Genomic DNA, 19,493 nt, shown 5'->3' on the forward strand with positions numbered 1-19,493 from the left:
AAATCCATTGAAAAATATAGGTATTGCTCAAAGAGTACAATTTTGCACTCAGAAAATACAAGGCAGTATAAGGACTATGAAATACTGAAAAACAGTAACAGATTCCATAATAATTTGTATTGGAACCAGGTAAGAATGAAAGTATGTCTTGATCTCCTTGATTCATCTATATTATCTCTCTGTTTTAATCAATGCCAATTTTGTATTTAAAAAAAATCATGTTGATAACTTAGATTATTGGTATTTGTCACAAATGTGGTTTGTTGTTTTGTTCTAGTATTGCAAATGAAAGATAAAACTCTTATAGATTACACAGAGAAACTTGAAAAAATCCAGAATGTAGTCTGTATTTGATGTGTTCTGCTGTCAACAGAAGAAACTAGATGCTTTGATGATCAACACATTAGGAAAAAGCCAAGCCACAGCTAAATTTAAAGAAGGAAAAAAAGAACTTGGAAAACAATTTTGTGCTCACTCAAAACCCAATGCAACCTCTACTCCACCCATAAATAGTTTAAAATAAGGCTTGTGACACACCTTTTTAATGGGAAAGACTCGAACCACAACCAATTAAATATATGAACTCGTTTTCTCTATCCAAATGTTTTGGGAATACAACACCCAGCATTACAACTTGGAAATGGTAATTGTAGCCAAACAAGAAAGCACAGAGGTGGGGAAAACTGTAGTTAGTAGTATATATCCATATGCATATGCCCAGACACTGAAAAACATATCCATTTATATATACAGAGATGCTGAATTCTTTGAAACCTGCTACTTAAATGAGTTCAATTCATTTGTTCATTTAAGTTGTATAATGGATATGACACCCCACCTCAAAAAATCTTATGGATCTACTCCAAATCTAATATTACTGTTATGTTACATGTAGTTATTATGTCCATTGTACTATTTGCACCAAGCCACCCTCTCTTTTAACTTGAAAAATGGATTTATATAAATTGGCAATAAATAAATAAATAATAAAATTATGTTCTATGGAGTGGGTAATTAATATGGATTGTTTATAGTGACCTGTGATTCTTCTATCTTTACCAATGTAGTTTAACAATATGCAAAGCCCCTTTTTGGATAGGCAAGATGGAATGCTAAATTAGAACAACTTTTTTCTTTCTTTTATTTAAGAAGTAATTCTGCATGCATTCATTTCTGGAAAATAACCACCCCACTTCTTCCTTTAGTTCTTTTGTCCTGTCTTTTTTGTTATTTGGGTTATACTATTTTATCATGATACATTGAAGTGAGAGGGAAGTGGATTGTTGGGTTACTTAGTATGAACTATCAACCATTTTCTCAGACATACAGATCAAATATTTTGATAGAAAGATTTCATAGTTAAATATGAATACCCAGTCAGATATTTAAAAACATGATTACTTCTGCTATATTATCCAGAGTACAAATTATTCAATGGACATAAAGATTATGCGTGTGCACTCATGAGTTTGTAGCGCTACATGGGATATAGAATCCACTTTTTGATGGTCTGATCATAACTTATCAAGTAACTGTACAGAGTCTATCACCTTAGAAAGCAAATGTGAATGTTGCCCAAGAAAAATATTGCCCAGTGTTGATGCTGACCTAGCGATTTATGGCAAGGTTATTTAATGCTTTTTAATTCTGCCATGAGAGGGGCAAAGCAGCGCAAGTAATGGAATAGTATAATTTGTAAAGATACTTTTTATATCTGAATGGAAGCTTCCATTTTGATTTTAGAAAATGTTGTTTGTTTTATTTCTTTGGGGGGTGTGTGCTTTCAAGTCAGTGTTGATTCCTGGTGACTCCCCTTGTTCCTGAAGTCTTCTTGGCAAGTTTTCAAAAGTGGTTTGCCATTTCCTCTTTTCTAGGGCTGAGAAAAAGTGGCTTGACCAGTGGAGGGATTCAAATATGTGAACAACTGGTTCTCTTTGTGGATGCCGCTTCCGGAAGTCCATTCTGGGCCTGGGCAACAAAAATTAGCTACCGGTTCTGCCAAAGTGATGCGAACCAGCTGAATCCTATCACTGGACTTGACCCAAGGTTACCCATTTGAATTCATGGCCCAGCCAGGACTAGAATTTACAGTCTTCTGGTTTCTAGCTTGTTGCCTTAACCATTATGTTAAATTGGCTCTGTTTATTCCTAGTTAAGTGCATATTGTATTCTTCAAAGTCTAACTTTTGCTTCCATAGAGGGTCACAGGGAGAGCCACTGCCTGTACAATTCTGATCTTTGTAGGCCTCAACTTATCCCGACATCTGAATATGTCTTCAAGATCTTTATTTGCTTTGCTAAATGCTAGTCTACAGAGTATTTTTTATTGCTGTATTCTTTATTAATTTATTTATTGGAAAGTGAAAAATTAGATAAATTAGATGAATAGATATTAATATATGAACCATATGAGTTTCTTCCCCATTATCCAGTAAGAAACGTTAAGTACCAAGACAATATCTCTTGAAACAAACTGGAAATAGAAAGATTACCGAGTCTTTTTTCTGCTTGATTTCTCTGAAAAAATTCCAATTCTATGTTCTCAATAGGTGAAGCTGAATTGTTTGTAATATGTTGTATAGATCTTATGAGAAAACTTGTCTCACATGGAAATATGTTACTCCCAATTTATTTATTTTTTTTTATTGAAAATTTTTTAAAAGTTTTTACAAAAAACAGAAAACAACAATACAACAACAAAAAAGAACAGGATTAAACAAAACAAAACAAACCTCCCCCAACCCTCCCCAAACCACCCACACCCTCCGCCCCCAGAGCTTCCCAGAGCAGAATATAGGCTTAATTTAAAAAGTTAAAAAAAAATTATATAAAAAGAAAAAAAAGAAAAAAGAAAGATTAACAATAGAATATATATATATATATATATATATATATATATATATATATATATATATATATAATAAAATATAAAAATGAACACTAGGGTAATAAAAACTAAGAAGTTTTTAATAGGTTAAAACTATAAAAGTTTTAAAAAGCGCCAAGCTTTCGCCGTCACCTGCCGGCATCCTCAGGGCTGGCGTGCCAGAGAATGAGAAGGTCTTTTTATAGGCGTGTCGAGGTTTGCACTCGGCTCCTTGATCTTGTTATGGGGCCTGATTGGTTCAGCCGTGTGTAGTTGGCCTGCGCTTTTTTTCTCTTCTTAGTTGTATTTTTATCCTCGTCCGTCTCCAGTTCTCCCAACCTCAGATTAGCTGAATGGCAATTCCAGTTATTTCGGTTGCTTTCATGTTCCGATCTCCCCTCAGGCTTGGGTGGTGGTGGACGTTCCAAGTTCCTTTCTCCGCCCCGTTCTGTCCGGTTGCTACTTTTAGAGTCCCATATATTTCCGGTCTCAATGCTTTCGGTTTTAATATGTTTATCATCCTGGTAATCCCGTAAATTGTTACGAGTCTGGTATAGCGTGGGGGGGTATTCCGCATGGTGGAGGGGTCGTCTCTTGTTCGTTGTCATGCCCAGCTGTCTCGCACGTGTCTTACTCCGAGTGCTCAATCCTGGGGGTGTGTGCACAGTCATCGGGGCGCGTCCCTCCTGGTTACTGTGTTCTTCCTTAGTTCTCCCCTTTTTTACCTTGTTGGAAGCGCTCGCGTATGTTCTATGGGAGTCCTCAGGATCGTCAGGTAGGGGGTATGACAGCTCAATCTCTCGCCCCCTGTCTCTCTCCGACTTTCCTTCCTCCTCTCCAACGGTATGTAGGGGTTCATCATCAACCACCTCCCGTGGTTTGTCCTCATAGGAGCTGATCGTTCCAGCTACATGGGGAGGTTTTCTCCTCCTTTCCCGACCAGCTGCGATGTTTCTTTTGGTGTGTGGGCAGGCCATTGCGTTTGGTGGTTCCTCCGCATTTTCACCTGCCGTATCTTCCCTCATCTCCTCTTTGTAGCCGGGGGTCCGGACCTTGGTTCCTGTCCCTCCCCTGATCTTCTGGGATTGCGGCAGTCCCGCGGGGATGGTCAAGGTGCCTCGCGTTTGCTTCCTTTCTTTCGAATTGCACCTGGTTCGTTGGGCGGTGCGGGTGCTACCCAGATTGTTATCAAACCGTCGGGGGTGTTGCCGCCGATTATTGGCACTCCATGATCTTAAGGATAAATAGGATGGGCATAGGTCAATGTGCCTATTAATAGACTTACTGTCTGAGAGCCATGCCTCTCTAAGAAGGCGGCCCCCTTTGGTGTTATCATTTGCCAATACACTGACGTCACTAAAGTTAAACTTATGGCATAGATCCACCATATGGGCCCATATTTGGGAGTGACAGTCTCTCCTTCTCACTGCTAATTCGTGCTCATGGACCCTGGTCTTAATGTGTTTAGCAGTCTCCCCAGTATAATTACATTGGCAGTCCGTACAGTCAATCCTATAGACGGCTGCTGATCTTTCGGTGCTGGGGAGCGGGTCCTTAGGGCGCATTATGGCCGCTTGCAGTGTTTGGTTGGGTCTATGGGCCACCTGTATTTTGTGTGGTGCCAGGATCCTAGCTGTGGCTTCCGATACGTTATGGATATAGGGGAGGGCAATACGTGTGGGGGCTTGAGGCACGGATTCTTGAGATGCAGGGTTACTCCGGAGTCCAGGTGGTCTCCTGAACTGATTAATGATTTTAACCGGGTAGCCGTTGCCTCTACATGTTCGGAAGAGGTGGTTTCTCTCTTCTTTTTTGGCTTTGACGGTGCTGCAGTGTGTCTCCACTCGTTTGAATAGCGTCCTGACACAACTGGCTTTATGGGCCATCGGGTGATTACTCCTAAAGTGGAGAATCCTCTCTGTACACGTTGGTTTTCTGTATACCCTGGTAGCTAGACATCCATCCACCTGGCGCTGCACTAGTACATCCAAAAATGCTAGACTGCCCTGATCTTCTTCCTCCATGGTGAATTGGATGTCCGGGTATACCGAATTCAGGATGCCCATAAATTCAGTTGTGTGTCTTTTCTTAATGACCGCAAACGTATCGTCCACATAGCGGGCCCAAAATTTTGGTTGGTATTGGGCCATCGCTATGTGTTCCAGCTGCTGGAGTACCATCTCTGCAACCACACTAGAGATCGGCGACCCCATAGGTGTTCCTTTAATTTGCTCATATATAAACCCCTGGAAGGTGAAGTAGGTGTTAAGACATATTTCCATGAGCTTTACCAAGTCCTCCGTTTGAAGGGAGTCCTGGTGTTGCCCATGGTCTCCTTGGTTAAGCCGGTCTCTTAGGACCTCAACCACAAGTTTCTGCGGGATGGACGTAAATAAAGAAACTACGTCAAAGGAGATCATGGAGTGCCAATGCTCGGCGGCAACACCCCCGACGGTTTGATAACAATCTGGGTAGCACCCGCACTGCCCAACGAACCAGGTGCAATTCGAAAGAAAGGAAGCAAACGCGAGGCACCTTGACCATCCCCGCGGGACTGCCGCAATCCCAGAAGATCAGGGGAGGGACAGGAACCAAGGTCCGGACCCCCGGCTACAAAGAGGAGATGAGGGAAGATACGGCAGGTGAAAATGCGGAGGAACCACCAAACGCAATGGCCTGCCCACACACCAAAAGAAACATCGCAGCTGGTCGGGAAAGGAGGAGAAAACCTCCCCATGTAGCTGGAACGATCAGCTCCTATGAGGACAAACCACGGGAGGTGGTTGATGATGAACCCCTACATACCGTTGGAGAGGAAGAAGGAAAGTCGGAGAGCGACAGGGGGCGAGAGATCGAGCTGTCATACCCCCTACCTGACGATCCTGAGGACTCCCATAGAACATACGCGAGCGCTTCCAACAAGGTAAAAAAGGGGAGAACTAAGGAAGAACACGGTAACCCGGAGGGACGCGCCCCGATGACTATGCACACACCCCCAGGATTGAGCACTCGGAGTAAGACACGTGCGAGACAGCTGGGCATGACAACGAACAAGAGACGACCCCTCACCATGCGGAATACCCCCCCACGCTATACCAGACTCGTAACAATTTACGGGATTACCAGGATGATAAACATATTAAAACCGAAAGCATTGAGACCGGAAATATATGGGACTCTAAAAGTAGCAACCGGACAGAACGGGGCGGAGAAAGGAACTTGGAACGTCCACCACCACCCAAGCCTGAGGGGAGATCGGAACATGAAAGCAACCGAAATAACTGGAATTGCCATTCAGCTAATCTGAGGGTGGGAGAACTGGAGACGGACGAGGATAAAAATACAACTAAGAAGAGAAAAAAAGCGCAGGCCAACTACACACGGCTGAACCAATCAGGCCCCATAACAAGATCAAGGAGCCGAGTGCAAACCTCGGCACGCCTATAAAAAGACCTTCTCATTCTCTGGCACGCCAGACCTGAGGATGCCGGCAGGTGACGGCGAAAGCTTGGCGCTTTTTAAAACTTTTATAGTTTTAACCCATTAAAAACTTCTTTAGTTTTTATTACCCTAGTGTTCATTTTTATATTTTATTATGAATATCCCTAGGGTTCACATTTTTAACCTTTTTAATCGTGAATATATATATATATATATATATAAAAATTATAAAAAAGCTAAATAATATTTTTTATATCCAATTTAAATTGTATAAACTTTATCCATTTGTCCCAAATAGCAAAAAATTTCTCTTGCGATTGTTCTTTTAAGAAAGCCGAAATCTTTGCCATTTCCACCAGGTAGGATACTTTAAAAAACCACTCCTGCAAGGTAGGCAAAGATTCCTTCTTCCAGTATTGTCCTATTAACAACCTTGCGGCTGTGATCAGATTCAACATCAATATAACCTCCTTTGCATCGCAATCAGTAACTATACCTAACAAAAATAATTGTGGAGTAAATTTTACCCTCTTTCTAAAGATTCTCTGAATAGTCCACCATATCTTAATCCAAAAAGCTTTTATATTTTTACACGACCACCAAATATGATAATAGGTGGCGTCCAAACAACCACTCCCAATTTATTAAAATGGAGGAATGTGTTATATGTTGAAAAAGTATCTGGTTAAGCAAGAGAACAGATCTGTATCAATTCTAAGTTAGGTGCCACTCTTGAAAAACATTTATATGTAAAGAAAGGGACGAGGTGGTGAAGGGCATAACATAGAGTCACTCTTGAAAAACATTTATATGTAAAGAAAGAGATGAGATGGTGAAGGGCATAACATAGAGTCAATTTGCATCAGAAAGACTTCCATTTCTGAATTTTAAAAGGAACACCAGAGTAACTGTGTTTATGGCAAAAGGGTCAGGCATGCAGTGAATTTTGAAGGAGCCGTTACGAAAATAAGGTCCAAATGGTTATAGGGTGTTTGTGAAGAAATGGAAGCTATTACAAAGCATCTCATTTGAAATCATTAAAACAAACAGGTTTCTTCACTTCTGTGCCCAGCCATTTTCCCTTTTCCATATATAGCACAGTTGCTACATAGGCACATTCATGGGGAGGCAACTTGCAGCTCTTTTGAAGCAGCCATGCAACTCTAGAAAAAGATGTTGCTAACTGCTTTAACATTTGTACATGCTTTGTACACACTCCCACATATTCTGAAAGACAACATTAAAAAGATTTTACAGGCCCAACATTTAGGTCTACAATGATAAGCTGGGGAATCCTTATGTATTTATGAATTTACTGTATATGGTGGCCCAACTTGAAAAAATATGAATTTAAGTAGCATACAGAAAAATCATAGTCATAAAACCAATAACAAATAACACAACAAACAACAAACAACAACAACAACAATAATATATTAATAACCTAATACCAATAACAAAAATAATAACACTCAACAACAAAAAAATACACAAACAGGACACACCAACATATGCTCCATTTTCTATACCCAATGCTTGAAGGAATAGCCAGGTATTCAAAGTTTGGGGCCAGTCAAATCTTGGGATGGAGTGGGGAGGACAGAAGACTAATAAAGTAATTTTTGCATAGTCTGCCAAAAGTTTCTATTTTGGAGTACCAACCCTTACCTAACATGTTAAAACAAAATAAAGTAAATGAAAAGATTCATTCATATGAATATGTATGTGAAATATCATACCATATGTTAACATATGACATCCAACCTAGAATTAAGGAGAAATTTCCTGACATTGAGAACAATTAATCAGCAGAGCAGCTTATCTCCAGAAGTTGTGAGTGCTCCAAAACTGGAGACTTCCAACAAGAGACTGGGCAGCCATTTGTCCAGAATGGTATAGAGCAGGGCTTTTCAATTAGTAGTACAGGTACCACCTGTGATACATTGGCACCTGGCAGGTGGTACGCGACCATCCTAGAAAAGTGGTAGCGGAGGAGGGGAATGAGCTGAACTGGTGACAGCACCGCACAAGCCTGTGAGAGAGATGGCTGGAGCTGCAGGGCTGTCAGGGCTCAGTGGAAGTGCCAGGATCAGGGCCAGGTTCCAGCTGGAGCTCGGTGCTGATCCTGGTGCTTCTGCTGAGCTCTGAAGAAGCACCAATCAGCTGGAAAGCAGCACTGATTCTGGCACTTCTGCTGAGCCCAGAAGAAGTGCCGATCAGCTGGAGTGTTGCAGCATCTCCAGGGTCTTGTGATTTACATCCAGATGCTTGGCAACTGATTCATATTTATGATGGTCACAGTGTCCTAGGGTCATGTGAAGTGACCAAAACCTGCTGCAACCACCCAGCAGAGGGGGGGGAGGGAATAAAAACCAAACACCCCCCACCCCACCCCACTGCCAATCCTCAACAGAAATGCTCACAACAATGAAAACCTTGGACAGGAGGAAGAGTGAGGCCGGATGGGCAGGCAGGTGTCTTGCTCGGCTGTGGCTTGGGAGGCACTTTTTTCAGTGCCATTGTAACTTCGAATAGTCATTAAGCAAATTGTTGTAAGTCGAGGACTACCTGTACTTTATCATTATTATTTTTTTGGTCATCAAGTTTTTGACACCTTGCTAGACAACTGGTGGTACTCGGATATTGCCATATCCTAAAAGTGGTACAATGGGTGAAAAGGTTGAAAAGCCCTGGTATAGAGACTCCTGCTTAAGCAAGAGATTAGACTAGAAGATCTCCAAGGTCCCTTACAAATCTATTATTCTATGTTCTAAAATCTCATTGTTAGAGCTTTCTGGTTCTGTCTGTGTATTAAAAATACCTGCACTGTCCAAAAGCTGTTGCTGAAAGTGAAGGTATACCTTGAAACAGCTGCATTATATTGGGGGAAATTAGAAGAAATTTATAAGGCTGTCATATTTGGAAATACATTTCTATTTCCATAAGACACCTCCAGATTCAAGCCATTAGTTGCGAAAAAGTGGACACATATTTGGACTTCTAATGTGACATACAGCAGTTCTATTCCCAGTTGTTTTAAAACTTGTATAAAAAGGAATTCATTCACTGGAGTAATGAAACATGCAGACTGTTTTATGAAATCCTCTGTCTCCTTAGTTGTGAGACTAAAATATAGCATTAAATGTGAAGCCTTTTGCAGAACAATGAAATTTTCCAAGGTTTCTATGATTTAACTTCCTTCGTTTGAAAAAAAAATCCCAAAGATGATGGTGGGGAAGGCACCGAATTTAACTTCCAAAAGAGGTCAATTGGCTGAAACTGCTGTACAAATTCTCCCAGAAAGGTCTCCCTGCTTACCACTTACAAACTTTTTCACCTCACTGTTTCCCTCTTTTAGGAAACTAAATGTCTTTCTGTTTTAACGGCTGTCAAAAGCCAGTCTTCTGTTTGAAAAGGTCTGTTTAATAATAATAATAATAATAATAATAATAATAATAATAATAATAGTAAAGTTGGAAGGGACCTTGGAGGTCATCTGTTCCAACCCCCTGCTCAGGCAGGAAACCCTATACCATTTCAGACAAATGGCTGTCCAATCTCCTCTTAAATACCTCCAGTGTTGGAGCATTCACCGCTTTTGGAGGCAGGTTGTTCCACTGGTTAATTGTTCTAACTGTCAGGAAGTTCCTCCTTAGTTCTAGGTTGCTTCTCTCCTTGCTTAGTTTCCACTCGTTGCTTCTTGTCCTGCCTTCAGGTGCCTTGGAAAATAGCTTGACTCCTTCTTCTTTGTGGCAGCCCCTGAGATATTGGAATACTGCTATCATGTCCCCCCTCGTCCTTCTCTTCATTAAGCTAGACATACCCAATTCCAACAACCGTTCCTTATATGCTTTAGCCTCCAGTCCCCTAACCATCTTTGTTGCTCTTCTCTGTACTCTTTCTAGAGTCTCAACATCTTTTTTACATCGCGGTGACCAAAACTGGATGCAGTATTCCAAGTGTGGCCTTACCAAGGCATTGTAAAGTGGTACTAACATTTCACGTGATCTTGATTCTATCCCTCTGTTAATGCAGCCTAGCACTGTGTTGGCCTTTTTGGCAGCTGCAGCACACTGCTGGCTCATATTTAAATGATTGTCCACTAGGACTCCAAGATCCCTCTCACAGTTACTACTATTGAGCAAGGTACCCCCTATACCAAGGGTAGGCAACTCAAAACACTTAAAGAGCCACTTGGACCAGTTTCCCACCAAAAACAAAACACTGGGAGCCGCAAAACCCTTTTGATATCTAAAATGAAGATAACACTGCATATATCCTTTTTTACCTTTATTATAGGTGTGTGTGTGTGTGTGTGTGTGTGTGTGTGTGTGTGTGTGTGTGTTTGTGTGTATGTATGTGTGTGTGTGTGTGTATATATATGTATATGTATATATGTATGTGTATACACACACACACACACACACACACACACAGGTAAAAAAAGGATATATGCAGTGTTATCTTCATTTTAGATGTCAAAAGGGTCTCTCTCTCTCTCTGTCTCTCTCTCCCTCCCTCTCTATCTGCCCTTGGTCTGCCACTCCTCTTCCCCCGCTCTCTTTCTTTCTCTCTCTCTCCTCTCTCTCTCTCCCTCCCTCTCTCTTTCTCTCTCTCTCTTTCTCCCCCCCCCTATCTGCTGCTCACCTGGCAAGCTTCAAGCTGTTGTCCAACAAGCAACCTCGTCTCTTTTATGACTCATGGACTTCAACTCCCAGAATTCCTGAGTCAGCCTAGCTGGGCTAGCTAGCTCTCTCCTGCCCTTCCTGCTTCCTGCTGAGACGCAGCAAAGGGAGGAGCTCCGCCCAGTAAGCTTTTCAGCTCCTCGGAGAATACTGTGAGTGCACTCTCTTTTACACATACACACAGACACACACACACACACACACACACACACAAAAACACAAACACACACACAGAGAAAGAGAGAGAAGCAGGGAAGCGCAATTGCCTCTCTCTGTCTCTGTCTCTCTCTGCAAAGGCAGAGGAGGCTGGGAGCCACAGGGGAAGGCCCAAAGAGCCGCATGCGGCTCCGGAGCCGCAGGTTGCCGACCTGTGCCCTATACTATATCTGTGCATTTGGTTTTTCTTGCCTAAATGCAGAACCTTGCTTTTTTCACCATTGAATTTCATTTTGTTAGATAGTGCCCACTGTTCAAGTCTGTCCAGATCCTCCTGTATCCTAAGCCTGTCTTCTGGAGTGTTGGCTATTCCTGCTAGCTTGGTGTCGTCTGCAAATTTGATGAGTTCCCCATCTATCCCCTCATCCAAATCGTTGATATAGATATTGAAGAGCACTGGGCCCAGAACAGAGCCCTGGGGCACCCCACTACACACTTCCCTCCATGTAGATGCAGTTCCATTGAGGACCAGATGCTGAGTACGGCCGGTCAGCCAGTTACGGATCCATCTGGTGGTGATGCTTTCTACCCCACATTTTTCTATCTTGTCAAGTAGTAGCTTGTGATCTACTTTATCAAATGCCTTACTGAAGTCCAAGTAAATTATGTCCACAGCATTCCTCTGATCCACTAATTTTGTCACTTGGTCAAAGAATACAATAAGGTTTGTCTGGCATGATCTATTTTTGACAAATCCATGTTGTCTTTTAGTAATGACTTTGTTTGCCTCTAGGTGTTCGTTGATTCGTTGTTTGATTATCTTTTCCAGGATCTTCCCAGGTATTGAGGTCAGGCTGATAGGTCTGTAATTTCCTGGGTCCATTTTTTTTCCTTTTTTGTAGATGGGAACTACATCAGCTCTTTTCCAGTCCTCTGGTAGTTCCCCTGTGCTCCAGGATCTTTGAAAAATATAGTTCAGTGGTTTTGAGATCACATCTGCCAGTTCCTTGAGAACCTTGGGGTGTAATCCATCTGGTCCTGGCGATTTGAAGTCGTCTAGGCTGGACAGGTGCTCATTTACCATTTTCTTGCCTATCTTAAATTGCACTTCTATTCTGTTTTTTATGGCACTATTTTCGATAGGTTGGTCTGTTTTTTCCCTTTGTGTAAAGACAGATGCAAAAAACGAGTTAAATAGTTCTGCTTTCTCCCTATTGCTTGTCACCTTCTTGCCACTCTCACCCACTAATGGACCAATCATTTCCTTCATTTTTTCTTGTTTTTTACATGTTTTACATGTTTGAAGGACTATCCTCTGGTTAAGAGCCTTAAAAAGTGCTAACTTTGGCCCAAGGTTTGATGGGGGAAGGAAGGAAGGAAGGAAGGTCATGAAAATACCTTTCTGCAGTTAATATCTGGCAGCAATTAATCAGGTATATCTTTCAACCTGTCACAGGGTTTTAGTTTGATAAGATGGTTGCATTTCTGTTAAAGTACAACTACAACTACATAAGCATACACATATAGCTAATTATATAAGCCTATATAACTTTTTTAGAATTTGCTGTGTTCTTTGGTAATAGCTATTCTTTTTTATGACCTTCCTATTCAAAATCCAAACTCCACATTATCTTAGTGCTTACCCACACAATATTTTAACTTTGATTAGGGTTAATTCTGGCTAAATTTTGAATAAATTTGTGCTGTTTGGCTGTATTTGGCTAACTTGTCTTGGTTTGATTGTTGCTTTGATAGGAGACCACCAGGGAAAGCCAGGTTTGTAGATTAGGTTTGGAAAACAAAAAACTCTTTGTTGGGATATATCCCAAACTCTACTAAATATGCAGAGTTTCCCAATTATCTGGGAATATCCCTTATTAGTTGCGCTGATCCTGGTGCTTCAGCTGAGCCCAGAAGAAGTGCTGATCAGCTGGAATGTTGCAGCATCTCCAGGGTCTTGTGATTTACATTCAGATTCTTGGCAACTGATTCATATTTATGACGGTCACAGTGTCCCAGGGTCATGTGAAGTGACCAAAACCTGCTGCAACCACCCAGCAGGCAGACGGAATAAAAACCAAACACCCCACCCCACCCCACTGCCAATCCTCAACAGAAATGCTCACAACAATGAAAACCTCAGACAGGAGGAAGAGCGCTGCCGGGTGGGCAGGCAGGTGTCTTGCTTGGCTGTGGCTTGGGGACACTTTTTTCAGTGCCATTGTAACTTCGAACAGTCACTAAGTGAACTGTTGTAAGTCAAGGACTATCTGTACTTTTATCATTTTTTTCCTTTTTTTGACACCTTGCTAGACGACTGGTGGTACTTGGATATTGCCATATCGTAAAAGTGGTACAAAGAGTGAAAAGGTTGAAAAGCCCTGATCTATATAAGCAATGGTAAACCTGAAAAACCTTAGCCAAGAAAACCGCAGGGATATATTCAGGCAGTCTCTGAGAATTGGACACAATGAACAGAAAAAAAAAAAGTAGAATCCTTCTTAACTGTAAGGAAGACATATGTCTTGTTTGCTAGGGTCATAAAATATACAATAATTTTCTTATGATGTCATATAATTTTAATTTGTACTTGAAGAGGACAAACAATTAATTAAGGAACATATTTGACAAAATCACAGCATATTCACTAGTTAGATATTGTAAGTGGCGTTGCTGCTTCTGCTTCCTCAGCAACATAGAGGAATATCTCATTTTCTTTGTTCTGCGTGAAACACACTCTCCCTTTCTCTGTCTCTCTCTTTCTCTCTCATGTGACACACACTCATGGTCACATGCAAATAGAAATTGGAAATGGTTACTGTAATAATATACAATAAAGTATATAAACCTTAAAATTAACATAGAACTTTCTAATTTTAGCATTGCTTATTTTAAATACTCCCTGCATAATGTTTGAGATTTGTATGAAATCCTACACTCCTTTTGTTTATATTCTGATGCAATATCTTTTGTTCATGTCAGAGGGGCTTGCTCTGAGAGACGAGGTAGTCGTGTTCTCTATTATTCTGCTCCTGTTTCAATAAGTGTTTTAAAGAGAATATTTGTTGTGCACTGCTCTTTGACATCTTGTAATTTTAACTCAAAAGACCTTTTCAACCAAGCTCCTAGCACAGCTTTGCTTATTGCATTCATTTTCAATCAGATTTTCCCCCCAGGGGATTAACTAAATCTCTCTAAAGATACCTATCACTGTAGGTATATGCCTACATGCAGGATGGGGGAAGGGACAGAGAAAGTGAGTACAGAAGAATGCTAGTAAAATTTATCTTTAAAGGAACATAGTAAACTTGAAAATCTCATTTCTCTTTAGAATGCATGCATCTGATATTACTAAAGGCTGGTTGACATTTTATGCATTTTATGCTTAAATTATAAGTATCCAGGCAATAGGAACTGCAGAGATTTGTACAAGGAATAACCACACCACAGTGGTTAGATTTACTTGATACTGTCCCACAATGTAAGCCAAAACAAGACCTAACATGCAACAGGAAATTATTGGAGAAAATTCTGACTGAATTAGCATGAAATCATTTGGTTTTATTGTTTTGTTAATGGTTTGTTGTTAATCTTTTGCATGTTCACAAACATCCCTTTGAAATTTGTAGCTTCAGGGTCAAATTGCATGTTATGTTAAGCATATGATTTAAAAGCTTTCTTGCAACCGGTCATTCTTTTTTAGCTCTCCAGTCCTCCAAACCTGATCTAGAATTACAGTGAAATGTACGGTGAGACATGCTCATTCTGCTTTCACACTGAGCATTTCCTACAAGGCAAGAGTTTGTCCTGGACACTACTATTTGCAGCCAAGAACTGGATCCAAGGGAAATCACGTGTTTTAGCGTTAGAACAAGTTTTTTTCAGGGGGAAATGGCCATGAAAGAAAGAAAGAAAGGGATAATTTTGAATTGCATGCCATTTTATTTTTTTAAAAATAATTTTAGAAGGCATGCTGATTATGGCAACTTTCTTTAGATGATAATGTACAATATTTTACTTGTGTTGTAAATCAATCTGTCTGCACTTGGATCTCTATTTTCCTGCTGACTTGACTGAGCAGGGTCCATACCTACATACTGCAGTTGAAGAAACCTAACAGAAAAGCTAGCATAGTAGACTTTGTATTTACAACAGAGCACATGAACATCTCAACAGCATTAATTAAATGTGCATAACATATATGGTGGGCACAAAAACACATTTTCATTTAGTTGAGCATTCTCCTTGCAAAAAGAACAACGGAACACATAAACATGCACACAATCAACCCTCTGAACTTTAATTTTCCCATTAAAAAGCTTAAACATTCACACATACAATCACACACATAATGATATACCTACAAGCAATCATACTGAAAAATCAGTTTTAATCAGTTTTTATGTTTAGGATCTGCCATCCAGAATAATTTTAAATGAAAGTGCATTAGATTGTTGATCTCTAAGCATGTGCTTGAACAACTGCAGCTGCTTCCTCACCCATAACCTGTCATCCCCTGTTCGATATGTAGTCAATACCAGTTAGAGATAAAAATGCTGGGGAGAAACCATGCCAGCAAGCCAATCTTGAGTGACTTGAGACCCTTGAAACTCCTAAAAGAGAGCCACTCAAATGCTCTATTTTATGTTAAACTCCATTCAAATCTCATATGTTTTGTTTAAAGGTCAGGACTAAACCGTCAGAATATGGTGTTCAGTTTTGAACTAAGCAGGACTTCTAAGCTCAAACATGTTGAACTTGGAATGTTTTGCACATCCCCGGTCTTTAAGCTCATTTATAAGCAATCAGTAAGACTTTTACTTACGTGGTTTGTTTCAATGACTTGTTCACATTCCACAGAGGTGACATCCTGCTCTTGCAATGTGGCGTGTGTTTACATAGTACTGTCAGAAGTAGGTACAATTTCAGATATTTAAGTTTCCTTGATTTCTAACCTGTAACAGTGTAACTAAACCACCTCTGGTCCTACATCAGGATCTACCAATTAATAAGGACTAATACAGCACTCATTTCAGGCAGGATTGCCTTGGATTTTGTAGCATGGATTCATTTTAACTTGTCTTTCAGAATACTCCTGTATAATTTTGTATAATTTAATTTTGTATAATTTGTACAAAATTAAAATTTTCTTCTAGTTAACCTTTCTAAATTGGGGAAAGAATTATCTTCAAGTCAATATAGATTAAGCTTGGCCTTAAATCCACACTGAAAGAAAGCATAGAGAAAAAGAAAGGCTATGCCAAACTGGTGCTTTTTCTTGAAATTCCCCTATCAGATTCTGAGAAATATGGTATAAGGTGGCACTTTTGCAGTGAAGAGAGCTTGATCTGCTCTCAGATATGCTTACATGATCCACCATAGAAAATCAATAGTATTCTGGTTACTTAACCATCAATAAGATGTAGTATTTAAGGTGTTGACCTAGGACTAATATCTATCCTTAATGCTGAAAACCCACTACATAATTTTGGAACAATCATGCTCTCTCAATTCAACTAGCCCCACAATACTGTTGTAGAGAAAAAATGAAGGAGTGTTATACACACTAATAGCCAGAAGGGTAGTTACTGTAGTATCTACAATGTCATCCATATAACCATACACATCATATTATAGATTTGAACCTTCCCATGGATCCATGTGTGCCAGCTATTGCTCCTGGAGGAAAGATAGGATATCAATCAAATAAATAATTAAATAGGACCAATAGGTTGTGTCTACTGAATCACTGTATACTGTACAAATTGTAACCAGGGGATACTTTGGAAATCCTTGTGGCTTTAAGGGAGTAGAGGTTCTTGCCAGTGGTGGGATTCAGCTGGTTTGCACCACTTTGGCAGAACCGGTAGCTAATTTGTTGTTGCCCAGGCCCAGAATGGACTTCCGGAAGCGGCATCCACACAGAGAACCAGATGTTCACATACCGTAAATGCCGGCGTATAAGACGACTTCTGCGAGCGCTGAAATCGGCGCCAAAGACGGGGGTCGTCTTATACGCCGAGTCGTCTTATACGCCGGAAATACTGGTAGTTTCTGGCGTATAAGATGACGTTCTAGGAATGTGGCCCGGCTATAAAGACGGGGGTCGTCTTATACGCCGGGTCGCCTAATACGGCGGTATATACGGTATTTGAATCCCATCACTGGTTCTTGCTCATATAGTCCTACAGTTTCCCTCCTAGGATATCCTGAGATAGGCTTTGCTCTTCTCAATTATTTCCAATTTGAGAGTCAAATAAATAAATGTTTACATTATTTTTAATTCTTCATTCACATTACAGACTGCCAAATATTGCTACTGAGTCATACACTTGCACAGAGCTTTTGTTTGGGTATTGGTATTGGATAGTGGCAGTCCATTTTTTTTCTCTTATTTGAAATTCTGGCCACGGATAATAATAAAAAATTTTCAGTATTTTAAAGTTGTTGTTTTTTTCTTCTCTTTCCAGATCAACTTCAGAAGTCTATGCTGTGCACATAACTGGAAGTATATTTGTGCAGGTCCACCCAGTCAGAAGACTACAATTCTTTTTTCTGGGCAAGACTACTCTTTTGAAAGTCCTATGGCATTTTCCTGAAATAGTTGGTCATGTGTATATTGGCCATGCTTAAATTGGGACTATTATATCACTCCACTATGGAGTGACAATAGAGAACGGAATCCTTTGGGATTTCATAGTTTCTTTATGAGAGGTCAATTGACTGAGGTCTTGAATGCTGCTTGGCACATATTCTAACAAGTCTAGAGCACTCCTCTTTTACTTAATGTGGGTGGAGCTCAAATGATCTCAGCAGTGAGATCAGTGATTCAGTCAGGAAATAATCCTTCCTAGGTTTCCTTCCAAAGCAAAATCCTTCTGTGCTGGGAACAAACCATTACTTGTTTTACAGTCACACTCATGTCCTAGGCAGCATCAGTAAACCTCTCCACAATTTGGCTTTAGATTTTTCCAGATTTTTCTGTGTCCAGTAAATACATTCTTTCTGCATAGCTCTACTGCTGGATCTTCCTACTCACTGTTAACCACAAACCACTCATGAAACTCATAAAATTATCTCTCCTCTCTGTTTCATTTTTTTCTTCTCATTATAAATCTCTCAAAGGCATTTAAAAGTCCACAAAGTGTTAATGTAATGAATTGTGCTCTGTTTCAAAAGCAAGTGCATATACATGATTCTTCCTCTGTATTAAAAAAAAATAATACCCACAAATTTATTCAGTATCAAATACTTTCTCCGAAGATATGAATATGGTACCTGAGAATGTGTATTTGTGTGTGCGTGTGTATGTGTGTGTTTAGTTTGTTTGGGAAATAGCAGTGCAAGCATTCTGTTGTGAAATGTTTGTGTCAAGAGTTTAAATAAAAACAAAGTTACTCACATCTGTAATTAAGAAAGAAAAGCATATGTTATTTAGAAACCTGTATTTTGCACAATAAGAAATGGAATTAGGTATCAGATGATTTCCAAAGAGGCTCAAGGTTCCTATACAGAAACAACCAGAAAATCTCTTTACTGTCACTGAGTCAAGGAGAAAGAGCATCTCTTCCCCACATGTACATGTACAAAGGTAAAGATGCAATTTACTTTGCACTTCTACAACAATGCCAGGATAGGAAGGAGACACATAATTTAGATCAGGAAGGCTAAAACAGGATGGAACTGCATAAGACAGGATGTCTCTAAGATACATCACAAAGCTGTTTAGAGCCGTTGAGAGCATGACTGTGCCTGGGAAGGTAACACATGGTAATGATGGGATATTGTCTTTACACATTTACTCTCCCTTTAAATTGTAGCAGAAATATAGATAGAAGAAAACAGAGGCTGGGACAACTAATGTAAGTTCTACACATGCTTCTGTGTGATTCCAAGTGCAAGTAACACCTGATATGCTTCAGAGGTGGCATTGACAAAAATCACCATCAGTCAGTTGCAAAAGGCAGCTTTACAGTTTATATCTTGCAATAATATCTTTAACACAATCAGATACCATCATATCCAAGGTCCCTGGGAAGGACTGCATAGGTGAATAAAAATGCCAAGTCCAGTCTAAACTGACTATACGACTAACCATAATAATAATGTAAAACTATCAGAAATGCAGCAATAATAGCAATAGCAATAACAGCCTTACACTGCTCCATAGCACTTTACAGTACTCTCTAAGTGGTTTACAGAATCTGCCTATTGCCCTCAACCATCTGGATCCTCATTTTACTGACTTAGGAATGATAGAAGACTGAGTCAACCTTGAGCCAGTTAGAATCAAACTGGCTGAGGGCTGAGTTAGCTTGTAGTACTGCATTTAAATCATTGCACCA

The 19,493-nt window shown here is 40.2% G+C and overlaps 1 long non-coding RNA gene across 1 annotated transcript in view; it reads left to right on the top strand.

The window, feature by feature from the left end:
• Positions 1 to 18,421, top strand: part of LOC120317386 — a 104,337-nt gene extending 85,916 nt beyond the window's left edge. Inside the window, exon 3 of the long non-coding RNA XR_005559221.1 lies at positions 17,619 to 18,421. This is a non-coding gene — a long non-coding RNA (uncharacterized LOC120317386). The remainder of the gene's footprint in view (positions 1 to 17,618) is intronic.
• Positions 18,422 to 19,493: the final 1,072 nt, after the last annotated feature.

Source organism: Crotalus tigris, unplaced genomic scaffold, assembly GCF_016545835.1.
Source record: "Crotalus tigris isolate CLP2741 ecotype Arizona unplaced genomic scaffold, ASM1654583v1 scf7180000019636.1259824, whole genome shotgun sequence".
NCBI lineage: Eukaryota > Metazoa > Chordata > Lepidosauria > Squamata > Viperidae > Crotalus > Crotalus tigris.